Raw genomic sequence first — 11,264 nt, 5'->3', positions numbered from 1 at the left:
AGCTTTGGGCTGCAGGTTCTACACTCCGTTTTCTTTTGGGCATGCTTGCTGTCGATGTCTACCATCACTGTTAAATGACAAATAAGAAATCACGAATGATGTTAAAAGTGCCTGTGAAAGGAGGCTCTGAGTTTTCAGTGAGGTAACAGAGGTTCTGAGTCATGTTCTACACTAGGGTACTTTTTAGCTGACTAAACCATGTTTAGTGGCATCAAAAGTGCTAATAGCTAAAACATCTAAATTCTTCCACACTAACGTTAGCTATCTAGGCCAATGAAACATTGTGCTAAGTTACTGTAGCTAGCTCAGCTGTCGTGCCTCTTTCTGGTTCAATTCATATACAGAAGTCAACAGATATGTCTCATGTTTGGCATTAACAAAAGTTTAAGTTACACCGACATTAGGAACATACTGTACATAGATGAGGCTAGCTTTAACGTTAGCTAACATGGTGCTAGCTGGCTCAGCTGTTATTCTGCCTGTTTATGATTTCATGCAGAAACTGAAGTCAAGAGTGTGAGTAACATTATAGTTAGCATCTTACCTGGCTAGATTGGAGGATGAATACCAAGAACAACACACAGATGGAATGGAAGACTGAACTTTCAACTGAGGTATTCAATAACATCAACGTTACCAATTGATACGAGCGCGCGACATTACCAATTGATACGAGCGCGCGAGCGCGCATGTTACATGGATGGAAATGTAAAATGGCAGCTATAGCAGCACTAATTTGGATCTCTAGTCTGTCATTTCTGCACTGTGATTGGATAACATAAAAAAATATGTTTGGGAGTTAACAGCAGGAGTTGGTAGATTTTACGTGGGCTGGGTGAGAAACCTTTAAATAAGCAAGTGAAAATCTCTCGCAATACAAAGTCAATGGTGGGAAGAAAAGTTGAGTGGTACCAATGTTACTGCCAATGTCCCGCCCCTATGCAAGACTCAGGAGCATCTTGTTGACATTTAACCTTGAAAATACCTGGGTTTAGACCCCTTATGTACCATGTTAAGTTATCTGCAGTATTAACGTATCCTTATCATTTGTAAAACTGATTATTTTGTAATTACAGCATTAATATGCATACTAGTATACCATAGACACATGTAATCATGTTATGAATAGTTCTATCATGATCTATGCCCTTCAAAACATGGGTCTAGACACCTTCATTTTTCAATTATCTGCAATATTGGCTGAGATATGTCAAAAATCGTTTTTTTGATAATGGCAGCAGTAATTTGCATACAAATGGTATGTGGGACATTTTTTCAGCTTGGGGCCATAGCTAGTCATTTTCTACACATTTTTTCCAATCTAGAAACACTGATTAGAAGTATATCTCCGGGGGGTGCAGGGGGACCTAGTCTTCCTACTAGACTATCAGTGATTCACCGTGCTGACCAATCAATGGATGTGTCGACAACGTATCCTGTGCCTGTAACAATCTCTATCTCTGCTATGGATTCAGTGCTGCCAATGCATCCCTATGGCAATATTTATATGCACTGGGTGGGTTGCCTTTGCCTTCCCTGCTGTTAGTTCGAGCGGGAATTTGTACTTTATTCTAGGTTGGGGCAATAAGTCACCTACCCTTTGGAAAATACACGATGGGATCTTTAACGTCCACTAACTAATGCCACAGGAGGCAGGACAGCCAGCTTAACGTCCATCTTGAGGAATGGCACCCGACCGACAGAACAACAATCCGACAGTTTATAGTCAGGTTGGGAATTGAACATGGGATAGACAGCTCTAAGTACTTCTGTACACTAACCCTGTTGTATTTCTTCTTTAAACCAGGTGTACCTACCTGTGAGTGGATTACTGAGGTAGAATGGAGAGACATTCTCGTCGAGAAGCCTCATTTGTTTCTCGGGATTAAACGGAATCCAACAGACGAGGCCCAATCATTCGAGTCCGTAATGTACATCATGCAGTTTTAAAGCTTTCCCGTATAGAAAAAGAGTCTGATTAAAAAAAAATCCTATTACAACCTTAAGCTTCATAAAGCCTACAGGGATTCCCAAAGGGATTTCAGACCAGTAGTGATTAGGAAAGGGACCAATGTTATGTTTGGTCCACACAGTAAACGGAATAGCTCGTACACACATCCGTACAATGACATGGCTAGACGAGAACGACATTCAGTAGAGAGCATACCTCCACCTGGTTGGCCACATCACTCAATGGTGAAGAATAACCTAAAAATTGTACTAGCCGGATCCGGATCTTTACCAAAATGGAATCAATTCTTCCTTGTCACAAACCCAACATCTCCACCATATTTTGTCCGAATCCTTCCACAACTTTATCTTGTGCACAGACAGAAAGAAAGCGATAAAAACAAAAACATAACCTCCATCCACCTTTGGTGGTGGAGGTAACAACAGACAAATGGGTATTTGAACACCTGGGCACTTAGTACCATGAGCTGTGGTTTTTGCCAGAGGTGACAAGTTCTTCCCCGTGAACTTAACTTTAACAAGGAGCTACAAACACAATCATATCAACGAAACCATTTACACAGACTGGATTCCAACATTAACATTAGAGTTTACCTTAACAATCTTCACTTGAACTTACCTGCACAAGCGTACACATATCCTACGAGTGGTTCAATCCATCATTGTGAATTCGTCATTTACATTATTTACCTGAAGATAATATTGTATTTTGACTTCATGTACACCTGGTTATAACATGTGACAAGGACTAACAGGGAAATCTGACACAGGAGGAGGCCATTCGGCCCATCATGCCTGTGCTACACCAAAACCAGATTAAATAAATCCGTCAAACTAATGACTTGATTTCATTGGAGGATGAGGGGTGGTGGGCTTACCTTAACTTCCCTTTGGAGGAGTGGCGACCCATCCAGGAGTGTAACCCCAGCCCTAGAAACAGCTATGGCAGCACCGACCGTCTGTATGAAGCATGGTTCATGATGTCATCTGATGGGAGGAGGAGTGGGGATGACAACGTTGCCAAGCTCAAGGACATTGCTAGAATGTTACAAATAAAGATGGGAGAAAATGCGTTTTTGGGGGATGCAGGTGTTTTTTTTTTGTGAAGAATGTACAACACCGATCACACACTATCCCTGGATGAGACCCTCTCACAGACATCACACTCAGCACAGATGTACACAATCACCCATGTACACGCAAGCTATCTCCAAGTCCTGCCAACATCCCCATATATCTCCAATACTTCCAGGTAACTATCGAATTCCAATTTAAACTTAGCTACTGTTTCTGCTGCCAGTACCTTTCCAGGGAGACCATTCCATGTATTAAATACTCCCCTGTCTTACAGCCGTCTTGACTCTCCTCTTCTTTACTCTCAACCTATGAGATTAGGAGTACTATATAGAGTACTATATAGACTCAACATCCGCCCCTGGTCCTATCATTGTCTGTTTTGCTGAATCGTTATTCTGTACTTATTTTGTCGATACCCTTAAATATCTTAAACCACTCTATCATATAGGGTTAGCATATTTGATTTTCGAAAAAGAGAACACAGAGGACAATCAATCAATCAATAAATATATAAATATATATATATAAATATATATAAATATACAGTAAAATATATAGTAATATATATATATATATATATAAATAATTATAAAAGTAAAAAATAAAAAAATTAAAAAATAAAAAATAAATATATATAAAATATATATATAGTAATATATATAGTAATATATATTGTTGTGGATCTCAGCGCCGGCCTTTTCCCCTTACCAAGGGGGGATTAGTCCCCTTGTCTTTGACTAGCCGACGGGACCCGGGACCAATGACGTCCTTCCCGGACAGCGCGAAATAGGGTCGTAGGACTAATCACTAATACCTAATTACTCGCGCTGCCCAGAAACGAGGAAATAAGCCCCGCACGAATCACGGGTGTTGGTGGATACGCCGAGCGGTAGCGAACCCGTGACCCGAGCCGTTATCAATGACTAGACCCCGATCCGAGTGGTTCTTAATCGTGCCACGCTCACCCAATGATGGAAATCACAGAAGCGATCGAATTGGAAGAAAAGGAATAACCAGATTTATTTACACGATGTACAATGATCAGAAGAAGAAGACACAGTGCAGCCTTAATCACAGTCTTAACTTATTCCCTGGACAAACGGGCCCGTTCACACTCAGACACACTCACACGGGGTTTGCAGACGAACAGGTCAGCACGTCCAGGGATGGCGTCCGGGCAGCTCTCCCTCCGGTCCCCAGCTCGCACCGCGAAGTAGATGAATAGTCGAGATGGCAGGAGCTCTCCGCGTGTCATTGGCGTGCACGGGATAATTACGGGGCGAACGGTAGGGTCTGGGCTCTGACGGTTAATCACTCGCGTGGCTGCGTACGTAATAGTTCAATACAATGCAACTCCTTCCAGTCCTCTGGATACAGTCTTGTTCACGCGAGTCCTCTCCCTTCTCATAACTCCGGTGCCGACAAGTCCTCACACCCTTTCCCAACGAGTCCTGGTTGGCTGGTGGCCCTTACCGTCATCGCCTCTGACGTGCTCCTTGACGCCGCCCCTCCTCGACCCCTGCGCTCCTCCCTCTTCTTAGGCCTACCTCGTGTTACTGGGCTAGTTTCGAGCGAACAAAGGGCAGCGAATGCTGCTGGCAGCCAAAGCGTAACACACGGAGGGATCAGCCAAAATGGGGCGCGGGATCGAGTATGCCCATAGATGGAATTGGAGGGTGGCCACAAAATGAAAGGACCTAAGCTCATTTCTTTACACAACGCAGATGTTACTAGGGAAAATGGCCAACTCTTACACATACTATGACATAACTAATACTCTAAGTGGGCCTACGTGTTGCTTGTGGACTAAATATAGGGGGCAAACCTTTAGCCTTTAATGATGTCATATATACAAATCTCAAAACCGTATCACTGCTCCCCTCCTTCGCCAGGCTCGTCCCCGAGCTGAACCCACACATGTGAGAACGACCGGTTTTGAGCAAGGTTCAGGACTACTCTTTAAATTCCGTGTGACACTTAGGTGTGGTTCCCCTCTACATTTAACCTAACACCCTGTGTGTGACAGTTTTACAACACTAAATATGTCCCACCTACTGCGTTGTGTACTAACTAACAGACTCACACCCACAGCTAACCGAATTGCGGAAAGAATTCTCAAACTATACATAAAGCCGGTGGGGAGCATGTTATTTACAAGACTAACTAATTATTATTTACAGTTCCACAACCCAGGACCTGTTCTTTTGTGGGAAGAAAATTTGAGAGGAGAGAAACACAATGCACTGCACTGCACCAATACACCAATAATGCACCAAAAAAAAATGCACAAAATTGCACAATCACATTTCAATAATAAATGTTGGCTTTTGCTGCTTGGCTGCTGCTGGGCTGCTGCTTCTTGCAACTTCCTGCTTCGCTTCGGTGTGCCATAATAAAAACTTGAAGTCTTCTTTCCTGACACACCGGAATAAAAAATGCACAAACCGTGTCCGTTTTTATTTCTAGCAGGGCCAATCTTAGATGGGCCATCTGCGTGACATTGACGCCACTTAAAAACCAGTGGTCCGCAGGGGCAAGTAATGTTTGCAGCAAATGTCTGCTCAGCAAAGGTGCCAGGCCACAGAACGTGTGGTCCATAAGGTGCATTGGTGCAGCAACAGGTAGCAGAGTGCAGCTGCACAGGTGTAGCAAAGTGCAGCCGCACAGCTCAGGGTTCCTGCATACTCCCCTCAAAAAAATATGGGTCCATGGGTGGGGAGGTAAGACAAAGCAGAGTGTTAGCAGATGAAAGGGCGCAAGGGTACACATCAACACGAGGCAATGCAACATGAGGGGCGCGGGAGAGCGAGCAGAGAAAGCTCGTCCCTAGCCTTTCGTAACCCCCCATGTCAGCCTACACTACCCTTGCCCCTCCCCGTATTTACAATTTACAAATCCGTCTCTACATTTTGTCTCCCATATCCCCCTCTATGCCAAATTCGTCATCCAATCCCTCCCAAGAAGGAAGAGATGGAATTACACACAATGTCAAATTCACGTCATGATGCGTCTCACCATCCAAATAGTTCACAAAACCTGGTGTGGAGTTCCGTCTCCCTTGGTGAGTGGATGTGGATGGTGCGAAGATATTCTCATCCTAACTATACTCTAATAACATTAACTGTTAAACTACCCAGGGTCATGCCCTGCCAATCCAATTGGCCATCGTTACACTATGTGGTTCTAAAAAAACAATTCCCATTGACCCACCCTGTGGTGCCCTCCAATTTGGGTCTCACTCCCCAATTTTTCTTACTGTGCCTTCGCACAATTTCGGGGCTGGATCGTGTGGCTCCACTAGCAGGTCTACCCACCTGCACACCTCCACCACTGAAGTCGCCACCGAGCTTACCATGCTCCTTGCGACTACCCTAAATCGGGGAAGGCCCCTCCTGGCTCTCTCACCCCTCTGATGCCCTCTCTGGCATTGGGCTACCCAGGTCCTCTCCTAGGATCCTCGGGCCCCACTGAACACTACTCTGATTCTCACTGGCTCCCAGAGCCTACCTGTGGCCTCACCTGGCCGACAGACTACCAGTGGCGGAGTGCCCCAATAACTATACTCACCAATTAAGCCCACACGCCCAGCCATTTCCACAGACTCACGCACCCTTCAAAGCAATACCTTGCTACTACCTGCACCACAGGTGTCAATATCCAACAATTTACCTAAACCCTCTACCTAACTTTAAACTACCCGCCCCGGGTATTCGTGAAGGGGTCCATCTTCCCCCATCCACTCCTTCGCACCATGCACACCACACCACTCATTCCACTCCATTTATTCCACACACCAAGTATTCTCCCCATTTATTCCCCACTTGCACACCATGCAAGTCAATTCACACAACACAATTACACATGTCCTCAATACACCACTTATACACTTCTACACACACACAGCATCATCTAACTAACTACTTCCCTCTCATACTTGTGCTTTCCCGTCTTCCCTTACACTAAGCACTCCCTCGTCATTAACATCCTTCTAATCTCTCTACGTCCCCTCTACCTGTGCAATGTCTCTCCTTAAATCTCATGTCTCCTAAAGTCATCTCTAAATCCCTAACATTAACCTAGCCCGCCCTCGGCTAGTTTTCACTGCCATCCCCATAATCTATAGCTCATGTGCCCCAAAAGAGGGAATGGTAAAGCTACCATTCGCCAACACTATGGCTAACTGTCCACTCCACTCGAGCCTCTCGGTGCGGAAATACATCGTCATTATAGCTCGGCTTCGAAAAGCCGAGCAATGCATGCGGGTGGTTGGTCTCCTGTAGGTTGGGTCCGTCCGGCATTTTCGGTTCAGGGGAGAAGGCATGCTTGGGCCACGGTTCCAGGTGCCATCCTTGCGCAGGGCCTTTCGGTCCCCTACACTGTGGCCCAACCTCCCCCGGTCGGAGCACCACGCCCGCCAGGGGGCGAAGGTCCGACATCTCCTTCCTCCCCTCGAACCGTGCCTTTTGCCTCTCGCCACGGCACGGCAACGACCATACAGGGCGGGGCCCGGCACGAATCATGCACGCCGCTGCGGCAACGATCCCCACCGGCTCCCGCAGCACACAAAGCACCCCGCGCACCGAGGGCTCGCGTCGGCTATCCGTCGGTCTAAACCCTAACCCCCTAGTCTGGGTCGATGCTTGAGCCGCATTCTCACACCACGCGACCCTTTCCATACTCGCACACCGAGGCGCTCCAGCGCCTCTCATACACCCCATGCATTCTACTACTGCACTCTCTCTCTCCGCACACGGTCCGGTGTGCACTCGTTTCCCGCACACTCCGGTGCACACTCGTTTCCCACACACTCCGGTGCACACCACTCAGGCGCACTCATGCCGCTCACACACTCCATTACACAGTTGGCCATCGCACACCCTCGCGTACACTCTCCCGTTACGTACTCCGTAACAACCACGGGTGTGCACTCCTGCAGACACCCAATCACGCGCTCTGGTGTGCACTCCCACACACTGTCTTCGGCCATTGCACACTCTGTCGCACTCTTTACACATTCACTCCATTGTGCATTCACTCTCACTCTCGGTAACACACTCTCCCGTTACACACTCGCGCTTCGGTGCCGTTCGCACACGCGCGCCATTCACTCTCGTACACCTCCCCACGGACCTTCCACGAGCGCCCGGGTGACGTCGCGATCCCAAGTGCGCGAAAAATCTTTTCGTGCCAAACACTTTCGCGCCAAACATTTTCGCGCCATTCACGCTCCTACTCACCTTCGGGATTCTCTTCTCCTGCAACCGCACCTGCAAACCTTCATTGGGATTAGGCAGCACGACATCACGATGCGAACACGGACTTTGCACATATTCCATTTCCATCTCCGATTTAATTTCTGCTTCTGCCGTCTCTTCGTCCCCAATTTTCATGATAATTTTTTCATTTTCTTTTTCCTCGACGACCGCCGGTGCTAATAAAATTTCTCTTCTAATTCGACGGCCGTCGGCTTTTCCATACCCCGTGTCGCGATTTCTACCCCGGTCAACTTGGCTGTACTCTGCTCAATCTCGCTTTTCCCGCGTTCCTCAAATCGCGTTACCTCGTTGCGTACCAATGCGATTTTCCCGCTCGACCTGCGCCCAATGTTCTCCCCCGCTTTTTCCGTATCACACCTGGATTCCTCCCTCATTTTTTAATGTTCTTTTCTGACTCTGCTATCCGGGCATCCATTTTTTTCTCTTGGAGGTCCACTCTTCCATGTATCTTATTTATGTCATTCTTCAGCTCGCCCTTATTACACCTTGCTTCATCCCTCATTTCTTTTTTTTGAGCCAGGAATAGTTGCATGTACCTCGGCATCGCGGGCTCGGCTTCTGCTGCCACGTGCGAGGCACCGCCATTTTGTTCCCCCGCTACCTCTACTGCTTCCTCCTCTATTTCTCCCACTTCCTCCCGGGGGTCCTGGGTTATTGATTCTAATTCCTCCTCTACCTCCTCATTTACCCCCACCGGCATCCGACCGTCTTGGTTATCCATGGCACGAATTTAATTTGGTTGTGAACTAAATTTCGGCCGCTTGTCATTTAGAGTGCGTTAAGCGCACTTCGGGTCCAATCCAAACTCCTGACACCAATTGTTGCGGCCAATAGGCACAATTGGTGTCCAAAATTTTGTCTAACAAATTTTGTCCCAGGTTCCAAATCCCCACTCCTGACAACCAATTGTTGCGGATCTCAGCGCCGGCCTTTTCCCCTTACCAAGGGGGGATTAGTCCCCTTGTTTTTGACTAGCCGACCGGACCCGGGACCGATGACGTCCTTCCCGGACAGCGCGAAATAGGGTCGTAGGACTAATCACTAATACCTAATGACTCGCGCTGCCCAGAAACGAGGAAATAAGCCCCGCACGAATCACGGGTGTTGGTGGATACGCCGAGCGGTAGCGAACCCGTGACCAAAGCCGTTATCAATGACTAGACCCCGATCCCAGCGGTTCTTAATCGTGCCACGCTTACCCAATGATGGAAATCACAGAAGCGGTCGAATTGGAAGAAAAGGAATAACCAGATTTATTTACACAATGTACAATGATCTTAAGAAGAAGACACAGTGCAGCCTTAATCACAGTCTTAACTTATTCCCTGGACAAACGGGCCCGTTCACACTCAGACATACTCACATGGGGTTTGCAGATGAACAGGTCAGCACATCCAGGGATGGCGTCCAGGCAGCTCTCCCTCCGGTCCCCAGCTCGCACCACGAAGTAGATGAATAGTCGAGACGGCAGGAGCTCTCCGCGTGTCGTTGGCGCGCACGGGATAATTACGGGGCGAACGGTAGTGTCTGGGCTCTGGCGGTTAATCACTCGCGTGGCTGCGTACGTAATAGTTCAATACAATGCAACTCCTTCCAGTCCTCTGGATACAGTCTTGTTCACGCGAGTCCTTTCCCTTCTCATAACTCCGGTGCCGACAAGTCCTCGCGCCCTTTCACAACGAGTCCTGGTTGGCTGGTGGCCCTTACCGTCATCACCTCTGACGTGCTCCTTGATGCCTCTCCTCCTCGACCCCCGCGCTCCTCCCTCTTCTTAGGCCTACCTCGTGTTACTGGGCTAGTTTCGAGCGAACAAAAGGCAGCGAATGCTGCTGGCAGCCAAAGCGTAACACACGGAGGGATCAGCCAAAATGGGGCGCGGGATCGAGTTTGCCCATAGATGGAAATGGAGGGTGGCCGCAAAATGAAAGGACCGAAGCTCATTTCTTTACACAACGCAGATGTTACTTGGGAAAATGGCCTACTCTTACACATACTATAACATAACTAATACTCTAAGTGGGCCTACGTGTTGCTTGTGGCCTAACTATGGGGGGCAAACCTTTAGCCTTTAATGATGTCATATATACAAATCTGAAATCCGTATCAATATATATATGTGACGGTATTCCTCTTTAAACTCAAAGAAGAGGCAAGATTGGAGCAAGAGTGGTTTCATAAAAATCGAACAACACAATTGTGGAGCGCGTCCGGAAATGCAGAGCTTCGTCACACAAAGCAGTACAAGTCCGAGCCACACTGAAAGTACTCTGAAACAAGATCCCTTATTATATAATCGAACAAAGTCTAAAAAACTCTCCGCTGAAGTAATGACCTTCAGATAAGAGAGGGACGAGTTTTAAGGCACAGATGTGTGTGAAAGTAAGATATTTCCCAAGCTATTATCTCAAACAAGCTGGGCCGACAAGGCCCAGGGATGTGTTCTCACAATGGAGTTCAATTGTGTTACACTTGGCAGTAAAACATATTGAGCCAGGCACATACAAATCAAAGGATACATATTAAATCATACTCTGCTCGAGGTGAACCTGAAGGCAAACAAGAATTAAATGGCAACTTTTCCCATAACTCTTCTCCCTTTGGCAAATGTTGAAAGACGTCTCCAAGGCTGGGTCTGACCGAGCCGTGAACAACATGTTTTGCAAGTGAATCTAACCTTTTTGAAGCAAGGAAAGGAAAGACACAATTATATATATATTTCAGGTGCCCTGGGTCACATGGTGCCCCCCCCCCCCCCCCATGCCTGACATATGTATAAATAAATAATTATAAAAGTAAATAAATAAATAAATATATATATAAATATACAGTAAAATATATAGTAATATATATATATATATATGTATATATATATATATATATATATATATATATATATATATATATATATATATATATATATATATGTATATATATATATAT

Source organism: Myxine glutinosa, chromosome 12 (genome assembly GCF_964187855.1).
Source record: "Myxine glutinosa chromosome 12, kmMyxGlut1.1, whole genome shotgun sequence".
NCBI lineage: Eukaryota > Metazoa > Chordata > Myxini > Myxiniformes > Myxinidae > Myxine > Myxine glutinosa.
This window is presented reverse-complemented; position numbering follows the sequence as displayed.